The following is a 24,887-nucleotide window of genomic DNA, read 5'->3' as shown; positions in this document are numbered from 1 at the left end:
TAAAAGAATAAATTAAAAGGTGGCCCAAGATCTCCAAGTCAGAGATATAAGCAAAGTTATGAATGGATTAAAATGTTACAGCTGAAGAAAGTAATAAATGTCAGACTCAGATATGGGCTGGAGACAAGCAGGAAAGATCAATGCTCAGGTTTCTAGGGTTCTGTGAGGAATAAGAGTACTGCGGGTAAAATTCCCGAACAATCAGGTTTGACAGAAGTTGGATGCAAGTGTAATTGTATAGAAAGAAAAAAAAACAACAAAAAACCAAACACTGGAAAAAAATGAAGTTCAGCCAAAATCAGTTTTCACAGCTCCCAGATGTTCTGCTAAACTCTTAAAAATTCTCCAGTTTTTAAGTAGTAACTACCTAGTAGAGTGGCTAAGCAAATGTGTTAGCAATTAGGGAGTATTTCAAAGGGAGGACCAAAGAGAGATAATTGGAGCACATCTTTTATTGAGCCACGATTATACCCATATGTTCACAAGAAGAAACACCATATAAGACAGTGAACATATATTTTGTACTTTGCTCTCACTCTTGACCTAGTGTGTCTTGAGAATTCTCATGCTCAGGATTCTACATTGGAGAGAAGATTATTTTCCGGTGAACGCATGCCATTCAAACAAAATAGAGCCGTCCCTGACCTCCTGGTGGTTTAAATTAACAACAGACGTGGCAAACCAGACAACAAGCAGAGCCATTGTGCTGGGATCAGGGTAAAGACAAGCAGTGGTGAAGCACAGGGGAGGACTTTGCATCAGATGGGGCCTTGGGAACGCTTCCTGAAGTCCTGGCAACAAAATAAAATAAAACAACTCTTAAAGTTAAAAAAAAAAAATCAAACAAAACAAACCAACAAACACACAAAAATCCAAACTAACAAACCAATCAGACAAAAAACCCAAAGGCTGTTAACAAAAAAAAGTCCTCAAAGTTATCAAACAAGAGTCAGGCTCATCTGAAATCTGAGGAAGATATCTGGAAGCAGCGTGTTTCCAACTCCTCTCCTTTCTCCTCTGCTCTCCCTCCTTAGCCTTCTCATCCCCTTGCCCTTCTGTCTTTCCTCCTCCTGCCTCCTCCAGTCTAAGTCCTATAGTATCTCGCATTGCTGGGGGTGTGGATGAAGGCAAGTTAGATCCTGCTTGGAGGGTGGGGTGGGTGAGAGGCAGATCCAAGAGCCAGAGCTGAAGTCCCAGCTCAGAGTCCCTGGGATCCTGATGGGAACAGGAATTCCAACCTGATCCCTGCAGCCGGCTAGGTGGCATTCTTGCCCTCCTCAGCTCACATTCAGGGCCCCTGGTACTTGAAAGATAAACTGGTCCAGTTTTGACAGAAATCACACAGGGAATAGAAGGTGGGAAGATCTAGGAGAATCCCATCCCATGAATTACCAAAGACCCAGGCACCAAATGACTATCTTGGCCATCTGTGTAAGCAGATTGGAAAAGTCTAGCCTCACCCACCTCTAGGTTATCCACTGAGCTTCTACTATTTTTATACATTTATATTTTTACATGTTCTGTAAAAGTTGTGTCAATTTTAGCACTTTAAGTGCGTTAAATCTTTAATTTCAATGATGAAAAAAATTAGATGAATTCTGAGTTTTAAAAATCACATTTTCACTTAAATTAAGACCAAAATGTCAATGCCATGTTGTTGTGCTACAGTACATCTCTGAGAGTAACTTGTTTACTCAGGTTGGCAGGTCATCCATCATGATGGAGAGAGTTCTTTATTCTCTCTGAACTCAGTCACAGCAGAGTCAAACAAGGGTAAGTAAAATGATTTCTGGGAAAATATAAATAAGACTACTGTAGAATTTTCATATCATAGAATACCATAAAGAGGACTATTTCATTTCCAGTTTCTCTTATAACCATGGGCTGTTAGTGTAAGGACTATTCTTTGGAAAACTTTTTTTCTTTTCTTTTCATATAGCATTCTTATAGAATATGGGTAACAGTTGAATCCATGAAGTAAACCAAACTCCGAAGACAGAGTATTTAGAGGGAGAAGGCAAAGAGGTGCCAAGACTAAAACCATGGGGAATGCACTGATGTGGGTTCTGACAAGGAAAAAGTAGACATAGCTAACAGGAGTGGTCAGGCAGGTAGGAAAGAACCAGAAACTAATTGTGTAGATCAGGGAGAAGAGACTTTTTTTGTTTTTTGTCTTTTTAATATGAAATTTATTGTCAAATTGGTTTCCATACAACACCCAGTGCTCATCCCAACAGGTGCCCTCCTCAATGCCCATCATCCACTTTCCCCTCCCTCCCACCCCCCATCAACGCTCAGTTTATTCACAGTTTTTAAGAGCCTCTTATGGTTTGGCTCCCTCCCTCTCTAACTTTTTTTTTTATTCCCTTCCCCTCCTCCGTGGTCTTCTGTCAAGTTTCTCAGGATCCACATAAAAGTGAAAACATATGGTATCTCTCTTTCTCTACATGACTTATTTCACTCCGCATAACACTCTCCAGTTCCATCCATGTTGCTACAAAAGGCCATATTTCATTCTTTCTCATTGTCGAGTAGTATTCCATTGTGTATATAAACCACAATTTCTTTATCCCAGGGAGAAGAGAGTTTTAAGAAAGGTGAACATAATGGCCTCTAATTCTGCATTTTCAAAATGTTAGTCCTTGAAATTACCTTATAAAATTCACTGCTTGGAATTCAAGGATTGTTTACACAAGAGTGACTCTCTAAAATTTAAAAATGTTTTAAGTCTAGGCTTTTATTTTTAAAGTTGTAATAGTTAAATAGAAATAAAGGAAACAGGGCAAATTGTTTAATTAATGGGAGTTTCCCTCTTATTAATACAACTCAGCTGTGGCATATAACCCAGTCCTTCTCCTTGTCAAGGTTTTATGTTAAATCACCAGCCACTTTCTCCTTAAAGTTTCTTTGAATCTCCTCCAAATAAAGGAGCTCCTCAGAGCCTCCTGAGCCCGGTGTCTAGAAAGCAGGCCAGAGGACCCCTCAACTGGCTGCACAGGCTAGAGGAGAGCGACAGCAGGCAAAAAGAACCAATGGTGCCACATGCCTTTTCCCTTTGGATCTGGTCCCTTTTCTTCACCCACAATTACTCTCCCTTGAGACTTCGATGCTGATGGGTTTTTACCATACTACCTTATACTAAGAAAGATTTTTTTTTAAGCTTTGCTTTTGGTCAATTTTATTTTTAAATCTCTCAGTCTGTTTCTTTTTGAGCAGCTAATTTAATCAATTTCATAAACCTGACTCGGTCAATTCTGAGAAAAGTTCACTGAAACCACCTGGGTGACTGGTTAGAAAAGAAAAAAAGAAAAGTGCCCACCTTTGTGACTAAATTGATTGTCATCTTTCTATTGATAATACAGGTGGAAGAGTTATAATCGATCACCTGTGGGCCAGAATGTGTCTGTACCCCACCCCCATCCACATCACCCAGCCATATTCAACAAATTGATCTTGTTTGATTCTTCTTATTTTTAATGTTTATTTATTTTTGAGAGAGAGAGAGAGAGAGAGAGAGAGCAGGGGAGGGGCAGAGAGAGAGGGAGACACAGCATCTAAAGCAGACTCCAGGCTCTGAGCTGTCAGCACAGAGCCTGACACGGGGCTCGAACCCACAAGCCATGAGATCATGACCTAAGCCAACGTCAGATGTTTAACTGACTGAGCCACCAGGCACCCCGATCTTGTTTGATTCTTGATCCCAAAGTCCTTTTCGGGGATCATCATACTGCTACTGTTACTGCAACTGAGATATTGCTTTATTTTTCTCTCAATGAAGCTCAGGTATTAGATTAGGGGGAAGTGAAGAATTTATCCTAATGGCTTATTATCTCTGCAGGCAACATTAACCTGAACACAATTCTGTTAGCTATGCAACACTGCTCAATCATTGGGTAACTCGTTTACATATATTGATGTAAGTCTCTGTACACATTTAGTTTCCATTATCGCCATCAAGGGAATTAGCTAAGCTTTTATCACAGCATGTGCTGGCCAGTGATGAAACTACTTGTGATATGGAATTATATTTTTTAAATTTTGGACACGTAAAACAATAACCTTTTAATTTTTTCATTTCAGGTTCACTCATACCATATATCATTACTCCAAATGAGCAAAGTCTGTATTTTGTCTCATGGAACCTTTGAACACCCTGCATTTATTTCCATGTGACAGCTCCTGCAATTATTAAAACCAGACACTGCCCAGGATCCTCATGGAGATAAGTCCTTATGGATAGCTAAATTTTCCAGTTAGAGGAAGCTTTATTATTTTAAGCAAAGAACTTTATTCTTAGTTGGAAGCTTTGGAAAATAAGATTCATATTCTGTTTTCCTAAACAAAAGGTCACATTTAGGAACAACATTATAACCAGTAAAATCCTGGTGACATACCTGGGTCCACTTGCCCCGGTACTAACTGGGCCTAGACTGACATGTTTTAATATTATTAAACGTGATTAGCACTGCTTTTCTGTACTTTACTTGTTATCATCAGCCCTTTTCTCCCTTTTCTATTTTGCTACCCCAAATCAATCATGAGTTTGGAAATAAGTTTACAAATCTTAATAGAATTGTGTATATTAAATGTAAATAGATATTGTATAAAAAAGATTTTGAAAAAAATTTTAATGTTGTTTATTTTTAAGACAGAGAGAGAGAGAGAGACAGAGAGCACAAATAGGGGAGAGGCAGAAAGAGAGGGAGACACAGAATCCAAAGCAGGCTCCAGGCTCTGAGCTGTCAGCACAGAGCCCGATGTGGGGCTCAAATTCATGAACCACAAGATCATGACCTGAGCTGAAGTGGGATGCTTAGCTGACTGAGCCACCCAGGTACCCCCAAAAGCTGATTTTTTAAATAAACATGGCATATCTTTCCTTTTATTTAGTTCTATTCCTTTTTTTCTTTTTCATTTTTATTTAAATTCCAGTTAGTTACCATAGAGTATAATATTAGTTTCAGTGTACAATTTAGTGATTCAATACTTACATTCAACAGCTGGAAAAACTGATTTTTTTTATTTTTTTTTTTATTTTTTTTTTTTAATTTTTTTTTTTTATTTAATGTTTTTTATTTATTTTTGGGACAGAGAGAGACAGAGCATGAACGGGGGAGGGGCAGAGAGAGAGGGACACACAGAATCGGAAACAGGCTCCAGGCTCCGAGCCATCAGCCCAGAGCCTGACGCGGGGCTCGAACTCACGGACCGCGAGATCGTGACCTGGCTGAAGTCGGACGCTTAACCGACTGCGCCACCCAGGCGCCCCAAAACTGATTTTTTTTAAAAAAAATACACAAGGTTTGCTGCAGTGTAGAATTCAGGCTGGTTACTCAGAGGCCTTTTTGCTTTCCTCCTGTGCCCTTTGCAGGTGTTTTCAGCTCGCTTCCCTGGTCGGGGTGGGGAGACAGAGGAGTGACTTTGAGGATAAATAGCATCTGAATAAATCAGTTATCACTGAAGGCAGAGCTCTAAGGATCTGATATGTGACATTCCTTGGAACGTTTCAGAGTCTCAAATGCCACTAAGAAGCATTGATGTAGAATAAGGTGGTCCAGATATGAGGGACAGGGCAGAATTAACAGGGTATTAAAGAAAAATCACTCCAGTTTTATGTAAGTTTAGTTACTACTATGCTAGAGTGGCTCAAAGATTGTCACATCTGTGATATCCTATTGTATTTAGATGCTCCCTGGAAACTGTACGTCTGAAGGAAACAGAGACAGAGGAGACAAGACAGAGACAAAATCATGCCATCAGTGAAAATTATAAAACATACATTCTCAATAGAGGTGAAAACTGGCTTTCAGGAGGAGAAAATCCTATTTTTATATAAAAAGTGCAGATAAGCATATACAGTAGATAAACACATACACAGCATACCTGTGGTATTAAAGTTTCATAGGGAGTGGTGTCAGAAAAAAAATGTTTAAATAGACTTGGGTGGAGTGACAATATGAAAAAAAGGTTGGGAAACACTGCTCTAAGACATGAAATCTGAGACCAGCCCCTCTGAATGAAGGAGGAAGGATGGGGTGTTGGCAGATGCAGTGGGCCTACAGGCACCACTGTTAGTATGTCAACAGATGGCCCTGTCTTCCTCTAGCTCCTTTCTCTCGTTCACCCATGCTGCACTTTTTACCCCAATGGAACCACCTGCATTTCTCCAAGGTGGCATTCTATTTCTTGATGCTGAGCCTTTGCACATGCTGTTCCTTTGGCCTGGGATTCTCTTCTCCCTCTTTCTTACCTGCTATCTCATCCTTCAACATACAACTCAAGCATCACCTTGTCCAGGAAGGTTTCCAGATATGTGCAAAACAACAACAAAACTGACTATACAAACTATAGAAAGCAGGATAAACTGACAACAGGGATGTTGTGCCATTGAATAATGCTGACTCTGGATGAAAACCTGAATGCAGTAAGAGAGAGTGCCATATGACTATTTGTAGGAAAAGTGTTCTGGGTAGAAACAAATACCCTGAAGTGAAAGCAGGTCGTCAGACTCACGGAAGGTCTCCCACAACAGAGAAGGGAAGTCACAGGAAATTAGGTGGGAGATGTGATGGGGAGTCATATCGTATGGGGCATTGTAGTGTTAGGGCTTTGAATTTTCTACCAAGTATTATGGAAAATTACTAGATCATTGACAGCAGGGTGTACCATGAGTTGACTGATGGATTTAAGTCCTCTCCGTAGGCTGTTGTGTGGATAATTAATGGTCGAGGTACAAAGAGCAAAGGCAAGGAGTCCAGGTAGAAGGCTAGCAGGAGAGTGTAGGGGAAATGGAAGTTGCTTGGACTAGTGTGTTAGCGACTAAGTAGGTGAGAAATGGCCCAGAGTCCTGTGCCCCTTCCATTTTTCTAGACACGTGGAAAACTCCTCCCCACACTGCAAACCTCAGGCCAAGCACCCAAACATCTGGAAACCTTCCCCAGCCACCCCAGGTTCATGGGAGTCTCCCTTGTCAGGACTCTCACAGCTCTTTGTAAATTCTTCTAATTCTACACTTCATTTATTTCTTTGTAATACTTACTTATATATCAGTCTTTTGTACCTCACTGCAAACTCTAATGGTTAATTTTATGTGTCAACATGAGTGGGCCATAGAGTATCCAGATATTGGGTTAAACATTATTCCTGGGTATGCCCGTGAGGGTGTTTCTGGATGAGATCAACATTTGAATCTGTAGACAAAGTAAAGCAGATCACCCTCCCCAGGGAAGGTGGGCCTAATCCAATTCATTGAAGGCCTGAGTAGAATAAAGGGCTGAATAAGAAAGAATCCCTTCTCTCTACCTGACTGACTCCGAGCTGGGCCTTTGGTCTTCTTACCTTTTGCCTCAGCTTCAGATCAGAACTTATGCCTTTGTATCTCCTGGGTCTCCAGCTTGCTGATGACTGTAGGTCTTAAACTTCTCGGCTTCCTTCTCAGATTTTTTTTTATAGTAAATCTCTCTATATCTAGAGTAAATCTCTTTCTATCTATACCAGTTTCTTACAGTAAATCTGAATCTATATTTATATCTAGGTACTCTAGTGAGTCACCACTTAGAGGAGCTTTACTCCTTAACAGATTTCATTGGCATAGTTTTGGTGCGAGCATCCAGTTTTTTAAAAAAATGTGCTCAGACAGGAAGGCCAAGTCTATGTGGCGGTAGCAAAGTTATACTGTGGTTTCATGTTAGTCACCTTATAATTACTGCCACTGTAATTAGTGCCACTTAATGTACGCTACCGAAACTAAAGATATTTATCCCAGACTGGAAAAAGTGTCTTAGCTTTTAAAAAATGTCTGATGGAAAAAAAAGAATCTTTACCTCCATATGCTATTGGTTCTGTTTCTCTGGAGAGCCCAGACTAATACAAGCTCCTTGAGGGCAGATTATTTAATCATCTTGTGCTATAGACTAAATATTTGTATCTCCCTCCCTCCCCCCAGTTCATATGTTAAATCCTAATCCCTAATGTGATAGTATTTGGAGGTAAGACCTCTGGGAGGTGATTAGGTCATGATCATGGAAGCCTCATAAATGGGATAAGTGACCTTTTATTTTATTTTTTTAAATTTTTTTAATGTTTATTTATTTCTGAGACAGAGACAGAGCACGAGTGGGGGAGAGGCAGAGAGAGAGGGAGACACAGAATCTGAAGCAGGCTCCAGGTTCTGAGCTGTCAGCACAGAGCCCGACGCGGAGCTCAAACTCACAAACCATGAGATCATGACCTGAGCCGAAGTCAGTTACTCAACCGACTGAGCCCCCAGGCACCCCTATAAGTGACCTTTTAAAGGGACCTCATAGAGTTCCTCACTCCTCTGCTGTGTGAGGACACAGTGCCTATGAATCAGGAAGCAGTTTCTCACCAGACATCGAATCTGCTGGCACTGTGATCTTAAGAGTTCTCAGCCTCCAGAACTGTGAGAAATAAATTTCTGTTGTTTATAATCCGCTCAGTTGATGGCCTTTTGTTATAGCAGTCCAAATGGACTAAGATATCTTCGCATCTGAAAGGCCTAAGTTGCCAACATCAACAAACTTTCACATTGTGCCTAAGCATTTTACAAGTGTTATTTCATTTGATACAACAAGATGATGAGGTAGGTGTTATTATTACCCCATTTTCAAATATGGAAACTAAGGCACTGACAGTTTAAGGGGCTTGTCCAAACCCATAGCACTGGCTGCAGAACTAGCTAGAAAGTGGTTGCAGTAATCCTCAAACCCATCTCTCTAAACACAGAGATTTCACTTTTAGCCATTTTGCAACTCTGCCATAATAAATGTTTTGTTCTTGAACCTTGGAGAGAAACCAAATTGGTTTGAGATTAAAATGAGATGGAATGAAATGATCAGTAATTATGTAAACATCTTGTTCAATCTCTAGTGACATCTCAGCACTTCTATGCTATAGTTTATCTGATAAAAGAAGCATTGGTTTGGGCCAAACTTCTCTGAGACTGAGGATCACAGGAATGCACTTCTGGGTCTACCAGAGGCATGGCAGTTGAGTTTGTCAGCTTCAATGGGCCTTCATGATCCTCTGGGGCATATATGCTGTTGATCATTTTTATCTAAAATTGTCCTACCATCATCTATCGCTGAAATGGCTGCAGACCTATTGTTAGTTTAATGATTAAAAAAAACAAACATTCTGGCATGTTTTCCTAGTTATGGTAATAAATCTGTACTCTTCTATTCATACAGGTACCCTTTGAAATGATCACTTGTGCTTTTAATAACTGACTAAATATGATCAATGCACAAAGCACAATGAGCTATTGGACACTGTCACCTCAAAGCATTTTTAAATTTTTTTTTTTTTTTCAACTTTTATTTATTTTTTGGGACAGAGAGAGACAGAGCATGAACGGGGGAGGGACAGAGAGAGAGGGAGACACAGAACGGAAACAGGCTCCAGGCTTTGAGCCATCAGCCCAGAGTCTGACGCGGGGCTCGAACTCACGGACCGTGAGATCGTGACCTGGCTGAAGTCGGACGCTTAACCGACTGCGCCACCCAGGCGCCCCTCAAAGCATTTTTAGAACAAAGCCAAGTATAAATGAATACACAAACAAGTAACTAACTAAACCCACAACTTTAGCTTAACAATCACAATGTGCTTAGTTTAGCAAACACCAATGTGAAAACATTTTCCTGAGAGACACACATGGGAAGAACCTGATGATTCGCTAAACAGGTAGCCTCATGTAGTTAAAATTATTTAGCAGAATTTCCACCTTCACTCTTTTCTCCTGCAAAAGACATGGTGTTTTTTGTCTTCATCCCTTTGTTCTTTTCCTTTGCTGACACTGGGTGTTGAGCTGCTATTGAAAACTAGAGGCTTCTGCTGTGTTACATGGACAGCCTTGCTCTCATCACCTCCTACCTCCCACCCGCTCCTCACCTGTGATTGCAGAAAGCCTACTGTCTTTATGTAAATCTAATGGCGCCTTAGTGAATTATTCCCAAGTACCATGACAAACATTAAGAATACAAAATATTAGCAGAGAGGCTGTGACTTTTAGACTGTGGTTTTTCTCAGAATCAGTGGGCTTGTTTTTCCAGTCTTTGTTGTCCTTTCAGCACACACCAAAGAAGTCTCTGGCCCTAAAGAGAATGCTGTGTTTACAGATCAGAGGTAGAGAGGTTCATAGAGTTCTTCTTAAAATGAAGGAAAGCTCCCTTTCCAAGGCTGTTGCACCACAGATGTTTATAGTGTTCCTTGACAAGTGGGATCTTGTGGGATCTCATAACCTGTAACTTTTTTCTAATGGTCAGGGTATTTTTTGGCCAGGGACACACAAAAGGTGGCATAGGGGGGGACAGAAGAAGGTACAGAATCTGAGCTGGAGATGTACCTACTCATGGAGGGCTGGCCCTGGCCAATGTTGGGAAGTTAGCAAAAGAATGGGCCCTCAGCTCTATTAGCCTCTCCTAAAAGATGCCCTCCCTCATCCTCACCATTTGAGACATGTCTCCTTCCCATTCCTCAGGTTTTCTCCAGCCTCCCTACAAAAGCCTCTTTATGGAGTCAATAGAAAATGTGACAATGTGAAATACTAGAAACAGTACCCAATATATCCTCAGCTAAGTCCTGGTCCCAATATCACCATATACTACTGGTTTGATTTAGGGCAAATGGTTCAACTCTGATCCCCTGTTTCTTCATCTATGAAATGGGGATCTCTTCCCAGTTCACCTCACAAACCTATTTTTAGGATCAAGTAAGAAAAGACATGTAGGCATGCTCTACAAAATCTAAGTACTGTGCAAATATAAGACACAATCGATTTCTACTTGATTATCTTGCACATGGTGCTCGGTGGATACTCTGAGTGATTGCTAAATGAATACACTGTCTCCTTTGACAAATGTTATCATTCTGAGAGATATTTGCAATTCCACAGGGGTAAATCTGGCATAATTGGGAAGGGAAACTTAACCACTAAAGTCATTCGTTTTCAATCAAATTGAATAATCAAGTTGAATAATTAAATTGCATTGTTAAAATCACTTATTAGGTACCATGGGGCTGGTACACTGTTAGTAACCTCAAACTGTAGACCAACCTGGTCATCCTAACAGGGATGATGCTGTAGCCACTTATGGTTCCATTATCAAATAGTTTCAACCCTATATAAGTTCCATTATATATCAGAGAAGCTGGGAAGTAAAACAAAACAACAAATGACATTTCTAACATTGCCTTGAAACCATGAGAAGCATGTAACTTATCTGCCAATCAGTTGAACCCACAGTGAGGTTTGGACACAGAGCTGACTATATAAAGTAATGCACAGGGGTACCTGGGTGGCTCAGTCAGTTGAGCATCCGGCTCTTGATTTTGGCTGAGGTCATGATCTCATGATTATGAGATTGAACCCCACAGCTGGCTCCATGCTGACAACGTAGAGCCTGCTTGGGATTCTCTCTCTCTCATTCTGCCTCTCTCTGCCTCTCCTGCTCTCTCTCTCAAAAATAAATAAATATTAAAAAAAATTAAAAAATAAAGTAATGCACATGTGCCTTGTGGCAAGCACAGTAGTGAAGGCATCTGGTGTTGCAGGGTCAACAGTATGGTAGAATTCCAGCATCCAACATCTCGATTTGCTTGACTGAGAAATCACTGCCTTTGACAGAGTCTACTTAGAAATGACTAAATTATTTCTTCTTCTATCAGGGATGATGGGGAATAAGAGTCAGATATTACAGCCATTAAGGACAAAACTGTTCACCAGAAGCCTTACAGATAACATACAGTCAATTAACACATATTTTTGTATATTATATGTATTATACACTATATTTTGACAACAAAATAAGCTAAAGAAAAGAAAATGTTATTAAGAAAATCATAAGAAAGAAAATGCATTTACTGGACTGTGTTTTTGGAAAAAGTGTGCATAAATGGACCCATGTGGGGTCAAGGCTATGCTGCTCAAGGGTCAACTGTATTTTTGTAAAACAAAGCTTGTGACAATGAAAAATCCTACTTGCTATGTCATCTGTCTTGAAAATGGCTCCATATCAATACATGCAGATTGATCACAATTTTTTACCTTGCTTTTAAGATATACTGTTTTTTTCCTACTTAGGTACCTCCATATATCATTGAAAACTTGGAAAGAAGTGTTTTTAGTAGCTGCATAAGGTTTCATTGTATGTGTACACCACGATTTATAGATCCACGGATTCATTTTTACACATTTCTGTAACACATTTTGCTATACTAAAAACTCCATGCTAAAAATTCTTTTGACATTTTGAATTATTTCCTACAAAATATCCATAATCAAGTTTTATGTTAATACTCTTGGTCATTTCCATATTCTATAAACTTAAATTTAAAAAAAGAAAAGCATTCCAAAGAATATTCCTTACACTAACAGTCCTCATTTTTAAGAGACACTGGAAATGAAGTATTCCTCTTTTATAGCATCCTACAATATGGAAATTCTATTATTGTTTTTATTTATATTTGTCGAGAAAACATTTTGTTTGCCTTTTGTTGGACTCTGCTATAGATGAGTTGAGAGAAAAGAGAAAACCAATAAATTTTCTCCACGCCTGCTGCCAGGAGTCAGGAGTCCTCTCCCTATGGGCCTCCTAGGCTCATGGAGTCTGAGCTTAAGCTCCTGCTTCTGAGGCTGCCTCTTTCCCACCCCACCCTCCCTCCATAACCCAACCTATCCTCACCCTCACACTCCCGCCCCTTGGGAGCCTGGCCCCACAGGAACATATCATACCTGGAAGGCCAATGATGTCACAGGCCAGGGTGCCAAGTCATTGTGTGAACTTCTGGAGAAACTCTATACTGACAAAGTCATCGAAATGGACAATCTGACCATCAAGCTGGTTATCAAGGTCCTTCTGGAAGTGGTTTGGTCACGTGGCAAAAACACTGGACTGGCTGTCATGAGGTAAGATCATCTCCTCAAGATTTAAAATCCCTGAGACATGGAGAAATCCATTCTTGAAACTGAAACTGAAAATAAAGAAAATGAAAAGAGGAAACAAAAGAAAGCATCATGGTGAATAAAATCCTGCTTGTAGCAATTTTAGAATTCACATCATAGATGATTCTCAAAATGACTGCCAGCATTTCCATTCCATTTACCCATACTGTCCAAGTGTCCTACAATAAACTTCAATGTTTTTTAACTTTAAAAAAAAATTAGAATTAGAGACTGGAGGGTGGGAGCATTCTGCAGGGGAGAGAGGACAAAATAGGGAGAATGAGGAGACAGGAGAGAAAATAATGATAGGAGGGTAAATGGGGAGGAGAAAGGACAAAAGGGGAGGAGTTAAGCAACACTTAGTACCCAGGTGTCCTCCCCAGACTTCTTTAAATAACCTTTTTTTGTTTGATAATTTCGAGGAGTTTTGAAAACAACAACAACAACAACAACAACAACAACAACAACAACAACAACTTTTGGAGTTTCTTGACTGTTTATTTGGTTGATTGGCTTCATTTTGTTGTTTGGGTTTTTTTTTTTTAATTTTAAGGGTTATTCTCTTATTTCCTTTTGTTGCAAAGGCTACAAGCTTTCTATGGAGAACAGACTATAGTTTTTCTTTCAGATAAAGCATGTCTACTCCTCTTCATCTTCTTTTGTTTCCCCGTGGCAGGTGTGGGGATCACAGCGCTGGTGGTATTGATGTCAAGGCAGAATCCACTCGTTAGGCAAGCGTCTGACTGGACAGAGAAGCATTCTGGCACACAGCTCCACCCTACCATAGTGCAGAGGCTACCTAGCTCCCAGGGAAGATTTCAAATGTAGAGTATTATTGGAAGGCCCTTCCGTCTTCTACCTTCCTACTTGGAGCCTTCCTCTGACTCTATCTTCTGTCAAAGTTTCCATATTGATGGCAAATAAATCTACAACTTCTGTCCTGACCTCTGTCCCTGGCTTCAGTCACTCTCCCCTGCTGTCTAGATGTTATGCGTCTATAAAGTCATGGGACTCTTCTAAGTCTTTGTGTACCTGAGACCAACGGACATAAAACTAGGCAAATTATATCTATTCTTCATAAATCAAACCTCTTTCTTGACTCCATCTTCGTAGTAGCAGCTGTGGTGGTGCAGTTTGGTCGCGGACATGCAGCTCTCTGTCCATGCCCAGGAGCTACACATCCTTCAAGTGACCAGCCAGGACATGTCGCCCAGATCTAGGCTCATGTAGCCTTGCTGGAGGGCATCGCTCCAGAAGATCAAGTTGTACTCCCAGCAGGCAGTGCTAGAGGATGAGGCTACCCTAAGTCAGTGTGGAGAGGAGGCTCTGAGCACCCTGGAAGTAGCTAGGCGTATGCTTGGAGGTAAAGTCAATGGTTCACTGGCCCCTGCTGGGAAAGTAAGAGGGCAGACTCCCAAGGTGGTGAAACAGGAGAAAAAGAAGACAGACAGGCGGAGCCAAGTGGCAGATGCAGTACAACTGGTGCTTTGTCAGTGTTGTGCCCACTTTTGCAAGAAGAAGAGCCTCAATGCCAACTCTTAAGTCCGCTGTAATCCTGGCTTTCCCCAATAAAGCCACTTAGTCGAGTCAAAACAAAAACAAAAACACCTCAGATTTAGCCTATCAAATTTGACCATTTCCCCCCAAACCTGCACTTCTTTCCAAATTTTCCCATTTTTCATAAATACCAGCAGAAGCCTGGAGCCACCTGAGAATCCAAGTCATCATTGTTCCTTTCTTTCCATTTTCTGTATTCCGTTTGGAAGCAAGTATTTTTGATTCTTCATTTTTTTTTTTTTTTTTTTTTTTTGTCTCTTTTGCATCTCCCTTTATGCTCCCTACCACCATCCTGGTTTGGACTTTTTACTACTTTTCATCGGTACTATTATGATAGTCTCTTGGTTTATTTCCCCAGCCCACATTAAGCCTTCCTTAATCCATCTTGTATATTGCTGCCAGATTCCTTTTCTGAAGAGACTGTAAAACAGGAGTCTGAGAGCGAGAGCCTATCCAAATTCATATTTGTCTGAGTTTGCCTGGTAGTTGCATAAGGAACTCAAGATTTTAAAAGGGTATGGTCACCAGAAAAGTAGGGAAATTCTCCACAGTTGTGGTAGGCAGCTTCTAACATGGTCCCAATGATCTTTCCTCTGTGGTATTCATGCTCTTGTGTAATTCTCTCCCCTTGAATGTGGGCTAGACCAGCTGACTTGCTTCTAACAAATAGAATATTACTAAAATGGTAAAACAATGAGATGGCACTTCAGAGATTTATTTACAAAAAAACTTTAACTCATCTTGCTGGCTCTCACTCACTCTCTCCCTCAGGGGCTCTGAGAGAAGCCAGCTGTCATGCTGTGAACTGCCCTATGACAGGCAAATGTGACAAGGAACTAGTGTCTCGGCAAGAGATTGGAGTCCTGCCAATAGCTACGTGAGTGAGCCTGGAAATGGATCCTCCCCCAGATGAGTCTTGAGATGAAACCACAGCCCTTGCTGACACCTTTATTGCACCTTGATGAGGAACTCTGGGCCAAAGGACCCAGCTAAGCCTCAATTTTTAACTGACAGAAACCATGAAATAATAAATGCATACTGTTTTAAGCTGTTAAGTTTTGGGACACTTTATTATGTAGCAATAGATAACTAATACAACAGTTTATGTGTATATAAATCCAGATTGTTTCTTAGCTTCCTCCTCTCCCTCTATAACTTATGGTCGGAACCAAGGGGGTAATAGGCTGTGATAATAATTTTTGGCAAAGCCCTGATAAGAAATAGCTTGCTGCTTCATGGAGCAAATAACAGAGTGTAATATATGATGGGAGTAGCAAAGGAAATGGGAGGAGTTAGTGTAATGGATATCAGAGGCATAACAAAATCAGGAGACATGACTATGACTTCGGTACTAAGCCACATTATCTACATCAGAAACGACAGGCGATGTCATGGCAACAATGCAGAATACATGCAGCCATTGTTAGAGTCCATCACAGGGAATTGGAGAGAACACCAGCATAAAAAAAAAAATTAGAATTCAGTAATTCTAATCTAAAGGGAGCTGGTACCTAAAGCCAGAAAGCACCTTGTCTCTTTTGTACTGTTAGGTCCCAATTTATCTTCCACGTAGGTGGAAAATGGAAAATATAGACCTAACCTGCTTCCATCATGTCACATCACTACTTTTGTTGCTTGCTTTTGAGCATTCCAACATTTGGCTTCTCCTTCTATTATGGATGTGTTCATGCTCTCATAATGCATTGTATTCACTCTCAGTAGCCTTACCACTGACTATAACCTCCTTTTCTCTCCGAATGTAATGCCCATCCATTTGCAAAGTTCAAGGGAAATCCTAAATTCTATATATCATGCAAAATGATTTAAACAATTTCTCTGTATCTACCATGAAGTTATGGAACATCAATCAACTAATTGAGTATAATATACCAATTTATTTAGAACATACCCAATATTTGTTAGGTATTCTCAGGGATACACAATACGTGTATTGCATGGCCACTCCTCTTAAAGACTCTATCTTATTATAAAGGTACAATCTTCCCCTGTGAAGAAATCAGAGAACATAGACAAGATACGTATATTCTTAATCTTTTGAAAACAAGTGAAGTTGCTACTTACAAGTGCTTACCTTTTGAAAGTAAGGGAGAGACTAAAATAGGTTTTGCTGTTTCAAAGTAAATTTCGCTTTTCACCCTTGACATTGAATATAAATGGGAACTTCCAGGTTCTAGTAATGGCATAGATGGTTGCCTGGAAGTTAGTCTTTACTTAAAGCTGATTAATCAGAGTTATTCCTAGTGAATAACTCAATCCTACTGCTCTCAGCTGTCTGTCACCAAATACAGATGTTTGCATCTCAGAGAAGGTCTTGAGAGAGTAGGGGTAATGTTAGTAAACTAACCTGGCCAACATATAAATTTAACATCATAACTTGTTATGTGATGCCTGCTATACATTAATCCAACCTATTTCCTCTCTTCACCTAGGCCCATATGAATTAAAATGCAGAAAGTCTATGTTGTTCAAACTTGTTTCAAAGCATGATTTCACTCTATCACTGAATACTACTTTCTTTTTAAAAATGTTTTCATTATTTATTTTTGGGAGAAACAACATGTGCAAGGGAGAGGCAGAGAAAGTGGAGGACAGATGGTCCGAAGTGGGCTCTGTGCTGACAGCAGAGTCCGATGCAGGAATCGAATTCATGAACCATGAGATCATGACCTGAGTCAAAGTCAGATGCTTAACTGACTGAGCCACCCAGGCACCCCTACTTCACTTCTTATAACTTGTCTATCATGCTTGTCCCTGAAGAAGAATATAATTATACTTGGGAATAATTGCAAGTTGTTAATAATTTCATAATAGGATATTTTGAAATATTATCTGACATAATCTTTACTTCTGATAACTGTTATTGTCTAACACTTTACCCAACAAGAATGAAGCCACGATTACTTCAGAGCATAAGCAGAACCAGCCAAGAGCAAAGAAGAAAGTATTCATCTTTAGGTCTCAAAATAAACTGTTAAAAGTTAGGTACAAAAATCATGGAAGCATAGGCTTCCTGTAACAATAGCCTTGCACTGGAGAAAGAAAAGGATTTTCTAAATTCCTAAAGCTTCCTCTTAAAGGTCTAGAATCATAAAGCATAGAGATTTACTATAAGCTATAGGGGAGAAAGGGTGTACATTATGATCTTTTTAGAGACAATGTCTAGTTGCACCAGAGAATGAGGAAAGGAGACACAAATGAGGTGAGTGTGGTGCCTCTGATAGTGTTTTGGCCCTTCCCCTCTTCCAAGGTGGAAATCCTGACTGGGAGCTGGGGTGGAGGTTGGAGGAAAGGAAAGGTGGAGAGATCTGAGAGCAAAGAGGACTTACACTTCTCTTCCCAACTGGCACCAAAGTGATCTGCATTGATTGACATGGGGTGAGACAGCAATTATCTGTGTTTATGTCAGTAGGGAATCTCAAGGGAGCATTTGCTCCTGGTTCTCTAGGATTTATGCAAGCCAAGGAAAGGTCCAGAACCCTCCCCTCCACCCCCATCACCACCCCCACCAGGGGCTAAAACTGTTGAGAGACTACATGGACTTGTGGGTTCTCCAGGTGGGGATGAGGCATGTAGATGTCACTTCCAGGGGCTATGACAGGGACCACAAACATCAATAGTAACAGCTGTTGGGGCGCCTGGGTGGCGCAGTCGGTTAAGCGTCCGACTTCAGCCAGGTCACGATCTCGCGGTCCGTGAGTTCGAGCCCCGCGTCAGGCTCTGGGCTGATGGCTCGGAGCCTGGAGCCTGTTTCCGATTCTGTGTCTCCCTCTCTCTGCCCCTCCCCCGTTCATGCTCTGTCTCTCTCTGTCCCAAAAATAAATAAAAAACGTTGAAAAAAAAATTAAAAAAAAAATAGTAACAGCTGTTGACTTGACCCAAATACAGATGGAACCCATTGCTTTAGAATATCATAATGACCACAGGGAATGAAGCACCCAGAGCTATCAGGGACCATCCCAGGTCAGCATGTGGATCAGATAACTATCCCTCTGAGGTCACAAGGTTTCACAAGTATTCTGGTACCTACACACCATCTGGTTAGAAGCAAAGGAGGAAGGGGAGGGAATTATGTAAAACTAACCATCATCTCCAGCAAGATGGGTTAATGTGGAAGAGACAAATTTTCAAGAAGAAATTTATCTTTAATTAGAAAAATTAAGGTTTTCATACCCACCCCCAATATTGCTAGTCCTTTTCATCCCTTCTTCCCATCTATGAAAGGAAGCAAGGTCATCAGAGAAAGTTGAGTTCAGTCTCAGAACTCTCATTACCATTCTTCCTTCTGAATCATAATGTCTCTAAATCTGACACTGCCTATAATACTTCCTTTCCAAGTATACTTGAAGGAACATGAGGAATATGTAGGGTCCTAAGAGTTACTGATTGGTTTTGAAACAGTTTTCACCACAAAGTAAAAATCCATCATACACTGGATCAAACTCCAGATGCATGGATTGTGGGGGTAACAATTTGCTAGGTAAATGAAATGCGAGGCTAGTCAATCACTGATCACACTGTGACCAAATTTATATCATCCCTAAATTCACAATGTTGCAGGGTGCTTCATCTGGAGGTGGTTAGAGTATTTGAAAAACATATTGTCGTCAATATTTAAAATGGCTAAGATAAATACTGCACCCTTTTTTATGAAACAGTTCTATTTCTTCCTTTTTTAAAATCAGAGTGGTAAAAAAACTGGCAATCCTTTAGGTGGTGGTCATCTATTTTTTTTTAAGTGTTTATGATACAATAGTATCCATTGCTTCTCATCTGAACAGATTAAGATCCTAAAATACTCCATACAAAGCACACAGTATCCGGGCACCTGGGTGGCTCAGTTGGTTGAGCATCAAACTCTTGGTTTGGGCCCAGGTCATGATTTCAGGTTCCTGAGTCTGAGCCCCACACTGGGCTCTGCGCTGACACTGTGAAGCCTGCTTGGTATTCTCTTGTCTTCCTCTCTCTCTGCTCTTCCCCCACCCCCCGCTCCCCATTCCACACCCCCCTCCCGCCTTCACCCCTCCCACCCATGCTCATGCACTTTCCTCCATCATCCCACATCTCTCTCTCTTTCTCTCTCAAAAATAAATAAATAAACATTAAACACACACACACACACACACACACACACACACACACACACACAGTATCTCCTAAAAGTTTTGTGAAAAGCTGAGCCATTCTTTCCATCTGTGCTAGTGAGGCTATATTTTATGGTGACGAATGTGAATGGCTAAGGATATACCTAGCACGAGTCCTTTTCTACTTGGCCAACACATGTAAAATTTGCTACAAAACCTTAGGTTTAAACCTTTCTCCTCAGATGCCCAAAATAACATCCTATTTTGAAATAAGCAGATATTTCAAACTCTTGATCAAAATGCAACCTGTCCCATTTTATAGATGCTAGAGGTAGAAAATGGAGTATCTCCTCTTTTGTGAGCATTTGAACCCACCTCCACTGCAGTGGTTTGCCCAGTGTCCTTTGCTTTGAATGGCAGCAAGTCTGCTTTGCCAACAACTGTGTAACAACTTCAACAAAATCACCTTCATTTGAGTTGTCACAACTATACCCACTTCTCTCAAGCAAATGAGACCATTTAATGGAGCTGATAGGCTTCACTCTTCTCTCATGCCTGATACAGGATGAATGAACACACTGGCTGATGGAAACTGACTTTTTTTTTTTCTTTCCAATTTCTCTTCCAAATCTCCTAAATCAGTATCCAAGCCATGTCTCAATATTTAATCCTTATGCAAACCCAACACTTCAGAGGAGCCCTCCAAGACATCCCATGGCGCTCTCCAGACCCATTAACTTGTATTACCTCTGGTTTTAAACAATCAGATGCTCTCTGATTATGGAAGAAGAAAAAGTGTGGCACTCGCCAGCAGAAACTCTCAGTAGGAGTCATGACAATCTCTTGCTCAGCCAGACAACAGAAGCAGCGCAGAGACACCTAAGTGCGACTATGCTACTCTTAAAAGAAAAATCACATATGCCCAGGAGGCATTATGCATTTTATGGACTATTGCAAAGGGATATTTGATTACTTAAAAAAAGCGAATGAGCAAGCAGAGCCACAGAAATAGCAAGTCTTCTCAGAAATGAATATTGATCAAAAAAATTGAAGTCCTAGTACTGAATTGTCTGATACCTCTCAGCCATAAAGTCAGAGCCAAGGAGGAAAGATTATTGGCAAGGAAGTTCCCACAAGATAACTAGATGACAAGCAAGCATATTGTCAAATGGGTCATATAACTTCTGAGGCAGCTCTTTTACTGTGTTTGTGGTCATTATGTTCCAATGCGAGACAGGACACATTTAAGACATTCACGTTGTTTTCTGTAAATATAGTACCCCCCCATCCATGGGGACACTTCTAAGGCCTCCAGTGGATGCCTGAAGGCAAAGTTAGTACTGAACCTATATATACTATGTTTCTTCCATTACATCCACAGTTATGATAAAGTTTAATTTATAAATTAGACACAGCAAGGGATGAACAACAACCAATAGTAAAATAGAACAATTATAATAAACTGTAATAAAAGTTATATGAATGTGGTCACCCTCTCTCAAAATATATTGCTATGCTGTACTCACCCTTCTTGTCATGATGGGATGTGACAAAATGCCCACGTGATAAGAGCAAATGAGGTAAATGACTTAGGCACTGTGCCATAGTGTTAGGCTACTGCTACTAATCTCAGAAGACTGAGGCTGACTTTGGGTAACTGAAACCTCAGAAAACAAAACCAAAACCATGGCTAAGTGAGGACCACAATAGTGCATGTATTACAACCACTGATCAAGCTGATTAGTACTTTACCTTTTTGCTGGAGATGAATATATAGAAACAGTCCTTCCACTAGAACATTAGCCAAGAAGCTTGGGCCCATCTGAGAAGCAGAATCAGGGCCAGCTCTTGTGTGGGTACAGGGGGCACTTGGAGACCGGCTGCTGCTTTGTTCTCTTCTGTACTTTTACCAGCCTTTTAAAAATTGCATTTTAAGGAAAACAGAGTGCACATGTTTCTTACTCATTTACACTTAAATGTTGATAATATTCTGTAAGAGTTAGTTGATATCCAAAATGGTTTTTTTTTTTTTTTTTAAATAATGTTTTAGAACAAGGGACTTGAATTTGGTCCATTATACATTATTCTGAGCACTCTCGCCCACTCTTCTCCCTGCAAAGTACAGGGATTGAGTCACTTTAAAAACGTCTTCATAACCCTAATTTGACTTTTTAATATATTAATCTGGTGTCAAAGTTTTAAAAATCTAGATTGCTAGGGGGAAGATGGTGGAGGAGGAGGTTCCCAAACTCACCTCGTCCTACAGATACACCTAGATAATACCCACATCAATGTAAATAACCCAGAGAACGACCTGGAAACTGGCAGAACAGACTTTCCACAGCTCAACATAGAGAAGAAGCCACCTCAAAAACCACAGGAAGAATGGACAAGTGGTTGGAATCAAGCTGACCTCAAGATTGTTCAGGAGAGGGAGGGCCACCACAAGCACAGAGAAGGGAGAAGAGTAGATACATAGGCACCCCAGGCACAGGGGACCTGTATTGGGAAGACAAATCCCCACAACATTTGGCTTTGAAAACCAGAGGGGCTTAACATCGTGAGAATTTATAATCAGCGGGGCTGAATTTCTAGAACTTTTAAAAATCATCTTGCCATTTGCAACAACACCTAGAAGGTATAATGGTAAGTGAAATGTCAGTCAGAGAAAGACAAACACCATCATTTCGCTCATATGTGGAATTTAAGAAACAAAACAAACAAAGGTAAAAAGAGACAGACTCTCAGAGAACAAATTGGTGGTTGCTATAGGGGAAGTGGGTGGGGGGAATGGGTGTAAGAGGTGGTGGGGGTGTACACTTACTGTGATGAGCACAAAGTAATGTTTAGAAAAGTTGAATAAATATATTGTACACCCGAAACTAATATAACACTGTATCTTAATTATAATAGGTTTTTTTTAAATCTAGATAACCATAATTCAATTTGTTTAGCCTTTCTTTTTTTATATGCCCAACCAAAATGGACTGAATTTAGACCTTTATTTTATTTTATTTTATTTTATTTTATTTTATTTTATTTTATTTTGAGAGAGAGAGAGAGGCAAAGAGAGAGAGAAAAAATATGCAAGCAGGAAAGAGGCAGGGGCAGAGGGAGAGGGAGAGGGAGAGAGAATCCTAAGCAGGCTCCATGCTCAGCATGGACCACCATCCTGGGGCTCAATCCCAGGACAGTGAGATCATGACCTAAGCCAAAATCAAGGAGTCAGATGCTTAACCAAATGAGCCACCCAGGTGCCCCTAGACTATCATTTTAGAAGCCAAATAGCAACCATAATGCGGAAAAACAACATTTAATAAAAAGAGTATTTTTTTTTATTTCAAGTTTTAAATTGACACCTAAACCTTACATTAGTGCAACAGCCAGTTACTTAATTATCTTTTCTTGCAATTGCTATGCAAGATGATGGCTGAGAATAATGCTTAATGGTTTTAATTTATTGTTGTATCAATGAAAGCCATATTTTTTCATGAAAGATTGGACATGTTGCCACTTAAAGAAGCAGACGACTCAACAATCATTCATCAGTTAAAGACTTTCTATCCACTCAGCTACTAGAGTTCCTAGCTGTTTCACTTTTCCTGGAACTAACAGCCAGGAAATGAAATGAAATGATTTCTAATGAAAGCCATTAGTAGCTTTCATTTCATCACTCAAAACAATGTAGCAGTTTAGGACGAGTCTTTATTTATGCATTGATAACTTCAGTGTCATCAGTTATATTGATGTTTTCCCAGGAATCCTATGTGGGAATTCAAATGACTAAATCCTTCCAGTGTCTTTACGCTGCTATTCTCTGAAGAAACGACATGCGAAATATAGTAACATTTACAGTCATATAAAGATGATTATGCAACTCATAACTAGCATGGTAGCCCCGTGCAAATTCTAATGATTATGCAACTCATAACTAGCATGGTAGCCCCGTGCAAATTCTAAAAACAATAAATAAAACATATACAAAAGTGAAATTGAAAAGAAAATTTGTTCAGACGCTAGACAGAAATAAAATACATTCTTTTCCAGCAAGGATTTTCACCTGGCACTTTACATTCAAATGCCCAATTTCAAACATTCCAGTGTTGGGAGAGTTAAATATGAACCTCTAGAGATGGGTCCCAGCCTTCATTATTTTTCAAAGCATTTCAGATGATTTTCATGTGAAGGCAGATTTGAAAAAAACACTGGTTTACAGGAGTGGAAATTAGAAACTAAACACAGGCTGGAGTCAGTTTATAGAAAATATGAGCTACGGCATGATTCAGGGCAAGGCTCTGACCACAGTCTCAGAGACCTGGGTGGAAGCAAATCAAAATTAGTTTTAATCCCCACAGTGCTAAATGCTAAGACTTTTCTTCGAAGCAGATAACTTGAATAACAGTTTCTCCATGTACTTATAGGCCTGATTATATCTAGGGTGGACAAAGCTACTATTTATTTCACAAATATTGGTTGAGTTCCATGCATCCTGCTAGGCACAAAATGACCTGGAGCAGAGAAAGCCTAGTCAGAGGCCCATAAACCAGATGTACCAACTATCATACTTTACAGAACATACTGACAATAATAACCACATGGAACTTTTTTCCTGTCGAATTAACCTTTGCTGCAGTAACACTGCTACCACTCACTATTCTTACAATGCCAACTTCTGTGATTTACATATATATTAGCACTGATGTAATTTTTAAAGGACAGCCAGGAATCTATTCCGGGGAGGAAAAGCCTCTGTTTGTAAGTGTAGTAACAACATCATAAGAAACTTCACTCAACCAGTCACACAAGTAAACACCTTGGAATAGTCAGAGACGAAGCTAACTATGGCAGGACCAAACAGGGAGAATAAACTAAAAGAGCCCTTTTTGCTCTTTAGGGTGGTGCATTGAGTTCTGTCTTCTGGACTGCTGGTTTGGTTCAGGAATGGCTTAGTTTACCAGAAAGTGTTCTCTGGCTGTTAGGATTGGTGCAAAGTTTTTTCCTTTTCAGAGCTCATAGTAAAAAGAACAAAATCTCATTGTTAGAGGTGGGGGATGAGGGTAGGAAAGTCTTGTCAGAAGAAGTGCTATTTGAGCTGAGTCTTAATGGAAGAATAGCAATCAGATGAGTAAAAAAGAATGCGTGGGAAAAAAAATTAAAAAAAAAGGGGGGGTGCCTGCGTGGCTCAGTTGGTTAAGTGTCCGACTTTGGCTCAGGTCATGATCTCACGGTTCTTGAGTCTGAACCCCGCATTGGGCTCTATGCTGACA

At 40.2% G+C, this 24,887-nt stretch overlaps 1 long non-coding RNA gene and 1 pseudogene across 2 annotated transcripts in view; one reads left to right on the top strand and one right to left on the bottom strand.

Annotated features, from left to right (window-relative positions):
- Window positions 1-434: 434 nt before the first annotated feature.
- LOC131509085 (uncharacterized) overlaps window positions 435-24,887 on the bottom strand; it is a 118,057-nt gene continuing 93,604 nt past the window's right edge. For both annotated transcript variants that reach the window (XR_009260285.1, XR_009260284.1), the window contains 2 exons: window positions 12,752-12,990; window positions 435-791 (listed from right to left, as the gene is read on the bottom strand). This is a non-coding gene — a long non-coding RNA (uncharacterized LOC131509085). The remainder of the gene's footprint in view (window positions 792-12,751; window positions 12,991-24,887) is intronic.
- LOC131509084 (ubiquitin-like protein FUBI) lies at window positions 14,105-14,601 on the top strand (annotated as a pseudogene).

The sequence above is a fragment of the Neofelis nebulosa genome, chromosome 4 (genome assembly GCF_028018385.1).
Source record: "Neofelis nebulosa isolate mNeoNeb1 chromosome 4, mNeoNeb1.pri, whole genome shotgun sequence".
Taxonomy (NCBI): domain Eukaryota; kingdom Metazoa; phylum Chordata; class Mammalia; order Carnivora; family Felidae; genus Neofelis; species Neofelis nebulosa.
Note: the sequence above shows the minus strand (reverse complement) of the source record. Positions and strands in the feature narration are given on the sequence as shown.